Below are 6092 nucleotides of genomic sequence, written 5' to 3' on the forward strand. Positions count from 1 at the left end.
TTAATTAAATATAACAATTATTTCTTTTTTGCAAAATTCTTTTCTGGTCAAATTTTGGATTTTTCTTTTTTTAATATTGCACTTTAAATTGTTAGAAAATCAATTATTATTGCCTAAAATATAAACAAAATCTAACTAAATGGATAAAAGTTATTCGTTTTTCCATGTATTTGTAAAAATTTATTGGAATTATTTAATTTTGTAAAATATAAATGTACTTTTAAAAACCTGGAAAAATTCCGTTTTTTAATCTGGAAAATCTGGAAAAGTCAGGGAATTTGAAATAAGCAAAAGCACTAGAAGTACCTACTAATTTCTTTTTTAAAAAGAAAAAGAAAAAATAATATATTTTAAGTAAATGAATTTAGTTTAAAAAATAAAATAATTAAATAATCATTTTGGAAAAATAGATTTAAAAAGAGAACGAAAACAAAGAAAGGAAATTGAAAAAAATATAAGTGCCAGTGTGTTATAAAAGGTTTCCTTATATTATAACGTTTTTTTTAAACAAACTGAATGGAGTTACAGTATAATATAATATATATACGCAAAAAATCTAGGCATTATTCTTTACAACAGTAGTTATTATTAAATTTGTTTATTTATTTTTCTTCCTTTCTTTTGTCCTTTGTTGTCAAAATTTGTTTCTCTTAGAGAACGATTTGCATATTTATACCGAGAAATTCTTTCTCACAAAAAATGCTCTTTCTCGACGATAACATCCAATACTTATTTAATAGAAAAACGCTAATAATTACATAAATCATTAAAAAAAAAATTATAAAAAAATTATAAAAAAAATATCTGTAGGCCTAATCATCTTATCAGACGAGATCGCGAAGCATTTTCATAAACATCTTTTCTAAAAACTAATCCATTAGTCACTTTTTTTATTTACTATCTCACATTTTTAAAATAATAATTATATTAATATAATATAAAATAATAATGCAATTCTCCCAATGACTTAAATGCACATTGAAATTAAGTCAAGACGTTCGATTTATCATTTACTTTCTGATTTGTATTTTAATTTAATTATCCTTCTTTCTATTTTGTTTCTACTAAATTCTATTAAATAATGAAAGCCAAGAAAAATAAATTCTTTGCGAAATTAATTTTTTATGAACATCTACAACATTTTAGGTAATTTTTTTAAGGCATGTTATGGTACAGATTTTGTACTTTTTGCGATCTTGGCAATAAATTTTCTATTTTCCTCACGTCTCTTTAATCACAGTCTTTTTTCTTCTATATGGAATCAGAAATTCGAAATATTTTACTTTTTCTCAAAAAAAAAAAAAAAAATTGCTTTCTTTCCTTTTTTCAAAGATATATTTTTTTCACTTTATTTTTCTATGTTATGAAAAAGTAAAATTTTCTTCGTTACTCCAACTAAATAAATATTTTAACTAAAAAGTAAAATGTAAAAGAAGCAAATGTTTAATTTTCTGTGTCAATTTCTTAAAATTGAAAAACTGAATTTTCGTTTCACTGAATTTATATAATTTGGAGAATTATTTTTTGACGGAATTCATAGTTTGATAAAATTGACATTCAATTTTATTTATTTAAAATAGTTGAAATTAATAATAATCTATTTTTTTATAACGAAAATGGAATTTTCCATAAAATTAATTTTATTTAATCGAATTTCTATTTTAATTTAATATTTTATTTCTAGATTTTCTTCTTTTGTCAAATTATTTTCATTTGACATCGAATTTATATTTTTAATGAATATTTTGTTTAACTAAATTTTCCTTTTTTATAAATTATTTTTATTTGACATCGAATTTCTATTTTATTAAAAAAATATTTCATGTAATCAATTTTTTTTTGTGAATTTATTTTCATTTGATGTTTTGTTAAAACACCTAAAATCATGTACATTTTTTTTACCCTTTTTAAAAACAAAATTTCAAAAAATGTTTACTTTTTGTAAGTAAAGCAATTTTTCAGTTATTTTGAAGAAAAATATTTCTACTTTTAAAACAAAACCTGTGAAAAAATTGTAGTTTCTTGAAACTTAAAAATTATTTTATTTTATTTTCTCTGGGTTTTTAAACTTAGAATATTATTTTTATACAAGGCAAGAAATATTATAAAATAACTTTTACTAATTACAAATTAAAATCCGAACTGTTTAGAATTTCTGTCGACTTGTACTATTTCTAGAATAAATTTCACTAAGCTGAATGTATATTTTACTATTTTTTATTACAATTTACTTTGGATGTTATAAAATTTATTCTGAAAAAACGTTTTTTAATAGCAAATTTTTACTTTTTCCTAATTTGAATTTTGTGTACAAATTTTAAAAATTTTCTTCCTGCGTAATAAAATTTATTATTAAAAATCATTATTTACAGAATAAATTTTACTACTTCTGAGGTAAATTTTTCTAATTATCATAAAGAAATTTGCTTCGAAAATAGTAAAAGTTATTCTAGAAATAATAATTTTTAACAGTAAATTTTGCTTATTTTAAAGAAAATTTTACTACATAAGTCTTGAGTAAAGTTTACTAAATTTTTACTAAAAATTTACTTCGAATATAGTAAAATTCAAAAAATTTTCAAATAAAAGTATCGTTAAAATAATTTTGATACTAAATTTGAAAATTCCTTTTTTAATGAAAACTTGACTAAAGAAGTTTTTCTAAAAAAAATTTATTATAAATTCCGTTAAAAATAAAAATTTTGATAAATAGAAATTCGATTGTTTTTAATAAAATTTACGATTTTACTTCGATTAGTAGAAAAAAACGAAAAATCATATTTTCGAACCAATATCTATTATAGTGCCTTTTTCTTTTTTTTTTGAAAGATAAAAAAAATCGTCCGTCTTGACTTAATTCAATTCTAAAAAAAATTCTCCGTCTATAAAAGGAATGAAAACATACAAAATACATACGTAGAATAATATTCATTAACAATATAATAATATAAATAACGACGTGACAATTTTTTCCTTTTCTCAATCATGTGATGACTCGAGATATTTGTGAAAATGCGAGACCTTTCTTCCATCTTCCTCTCTCCTTTCTTTCCTTTCTTTTTTTTAATACATTTTTCATCGTCTTTGATCATACTTCGATCAAAATATTTCGTTATTAAAAGTAATTTTTTTATACCCTTACTAATACTAGACGTGCACAATTACTTGTTTTTTTCCCACTATATTTCAACTATATCTCTAGCTTATGATTTTAAGTCAATTCAGAGATCATGTCAATTCATTTTGACTCCGAATCAAGATAAAATAATAAATCTAGTGGTGTAAAAACTGAGCCATTTCATTTTTATACAATAATAATAATAATAATTAAAAGGAAAAATAAAATCTACTCTTCACAATTATTATCAAGCTACTATGAAAAGAAATTCATTTTCACCATTTTCCAATTTTGGAACTTGAAAATTTTTTTCAAATATTTCTATTTTTTCCTTTTTTCTTTCTTTTGACAAAAATTTCTTAGAAAATTTTTTAAATTTTATATATAAACTAAATTACTATCAGTATTTTTATTTTGAAAGGAAAAATCTAAAAAATCTTTATTCGGAAAAGATAATGTCGAGTAAAACATCTTCGATCACAATTATCCTTTTTTTTTATGAAAATAGAAAAATTTTGAAATTCCCAATTTGGAAACTATTCGCAAAAATATTTTGTCTCGGTAAAATTTCTTCGCTTTCTCTCTCTCTTTCTCTCTCGCAATATTACACAAAAAATTCTCGTCTTTTCTCTCACATTTTACAAATTTGATACTTGATACAAGACAACTTATTTATATATTATTGTATTATATATATGTATAATATATATAATAGTATCATATATATTATAGATATTTATATATAATTTATATATTTATATATTTATATATGCAAAAAAAAAAAATTTGAAAAGACGATTCTACAAAATGTCGCACTAACTTATAAAAGGTTTCCGTTATTACGATAATCTGATATCTTTTCAAAATATATAGCACATTTAGAAAAGCGACACGCTTTCGCTCTGCGGAAACCTTATTTTCTAAATTCGCTCTTAATTTTTAATATAATAAAATCCTATACGTTGGCTTTTTTTTACCGATGGTCCTAAAAAAATCAAGTGTAGTTTTTACTTTTATTTTTGCTTTTACGGTGTTTTGTTTCATTATTATTTTCTTTTTATTTGGAATTCTAGTGTTAGATTTTTACGTGTATCTAAACACGAAAAAGGCAGGCACTTTATAGTGTCACAAAAATCTTTTTTTCAATTCTTCATTCTCTCTCTCGCTCGTTTATTTTTTTAACTCACTCGCTCTACGTTTTAAACCTTGTCTTAAAATTTTCATCGTTCATTTGAAATATTTATTTTCTATTTAGATTTCAATTCCACGGACGAAACACAATTGCAATTCTATACTTAATCCAATAAAGAGATCAAGATTTCCTTTTACTCACCGATCGCTTTTTCATAATTAAATTATATAACCATATACAAGAAAAAAAAATACATCTCTAGTTTGTCGTTCACTGGGCTTTAAAAATTAATATTTAAAAAAAGGAACAATTTTTTCCTGTTCTACTAAAAACTAATTTTATTATTTTTATTCTACTTTTTTTAAAAACTAATTTGCATACTTTCGCAAACCAAAATACCCATTTATGGAAGAGATCAATAATAAAAATCGTTAACAAAAAATGCTTCAATAAAAAGCTTTGTACACAATTTATCGATTTTATTTAATATCATTCAATAAATAAAACTCGAATAATAAAATGGACGACATTAAAAATGGGTAAAAGAAATACTGGCACACAAAAACGTTCTCTGACAAAAAGAAAAAAAGAAAGAAAGAAAAATTGTAAGAGAAATAAGTCTTTCTTTTAAGAGAAATTTGCCCAGTAAACGTGCAAAACAAAATACAAATATATTTCAATACATTGCAAATTCTCAAAAAAATAATTAAGGAGAGTTAAAATTTAATACATCTCATGAAAAAAAATATATATATATATTAAAAAAGACAAAAAATACAAAAAACAATAAAATTTAATTAGTCTCAATAAATTATAATAAAATCACGCAACCTTTTGATAAATTTTATATACTATACATAAGTTAATGATAAAAATAATAATAATAAAAATTATAATAGTAATAATAATAATAATAATACATGATACATAATCATGAAAATAAAATATTATTAATAAAAAAATACATAATAATATTAAAACTATTAATAAAAAAAATAATAGGTAAGAATATTATTAATAGAAAAATTACATAATAATAATAATAAAAAAAGAATAAAACAATAATTAATAGTAATAATAATAATAAAAATAATAATAAGATCCGAATTTATTTCAAATCATTTTTGCCTGATGTAAAATAAATTCGATCAAAATAAAAAAGCGCATTTAAAAAACATTTTAAAAAAATTACATTAAAATTAACGATCGATCAAAGCTGCATTCATTTTTGTATCGTTTGCTTTTTGACAAATGTTAAAATTTGAGAACGTTGAAATTTTAAAACCGGTGAAACGACTAAATCAGGTTTTTGAGCTAGGCATTATTTCTTTTTTGTTTGTTTTTTTTATACATTGTTAATAATTTAAGGAAAAAGAACCTATTGTTCAATTTTTTGTTTTTTTGTTACCAAATCGGTTCAAAAAATATAGATAAGTCTGACGCAAAGTTTTTTTTTACAACATTTTTGACTGATAATGGTAGTAGAATAATAATTATTTTTTTGTGTTATGTACGTGTTTTCTTTTTTCTTTCAAATATCAGCTTAAAAGTATTTATCTAGTAAGGTTCTCGCGCTAATATTAGTTGTGTATCAGTAGCTAACTCGTTCTTCTTCATAAAAAGAGTCAGTAATACTCGTTTCGTATATATTTAGAAAATAACCGATCAACTGTGTCCATTCAAATCTCTTGGGGATCATTGATTTCGAAAGGCAAATTCTTTTATATTTTTGTTTTTCTTTTCACAATATTAAATTTTCCAATCTTCGAAATCTTACTCTTTTAAAAAAAGTAAAAAAAAAAAATTTTTTTCTTTTAATAACATTATTTGAGATTAATTTCA

Source organism: Leptopilina heterotoma, unplaced genomic scaffold (genome assembly GCF_015476425.1).
Source record: "Leptopilina heterotoma isolate Lh14 unplaced genomic scaffold, ASM1547642v1 Lhet_6, whole genome shotgun sequence".
NCBI classification, from domain to species: domain Eukaryota; kingdom Metazoa; phylum Arthropoda; class Insecta; order Hymenoptera; family Figitidae; genus Leptopilina; species Leptopilina heterotoma.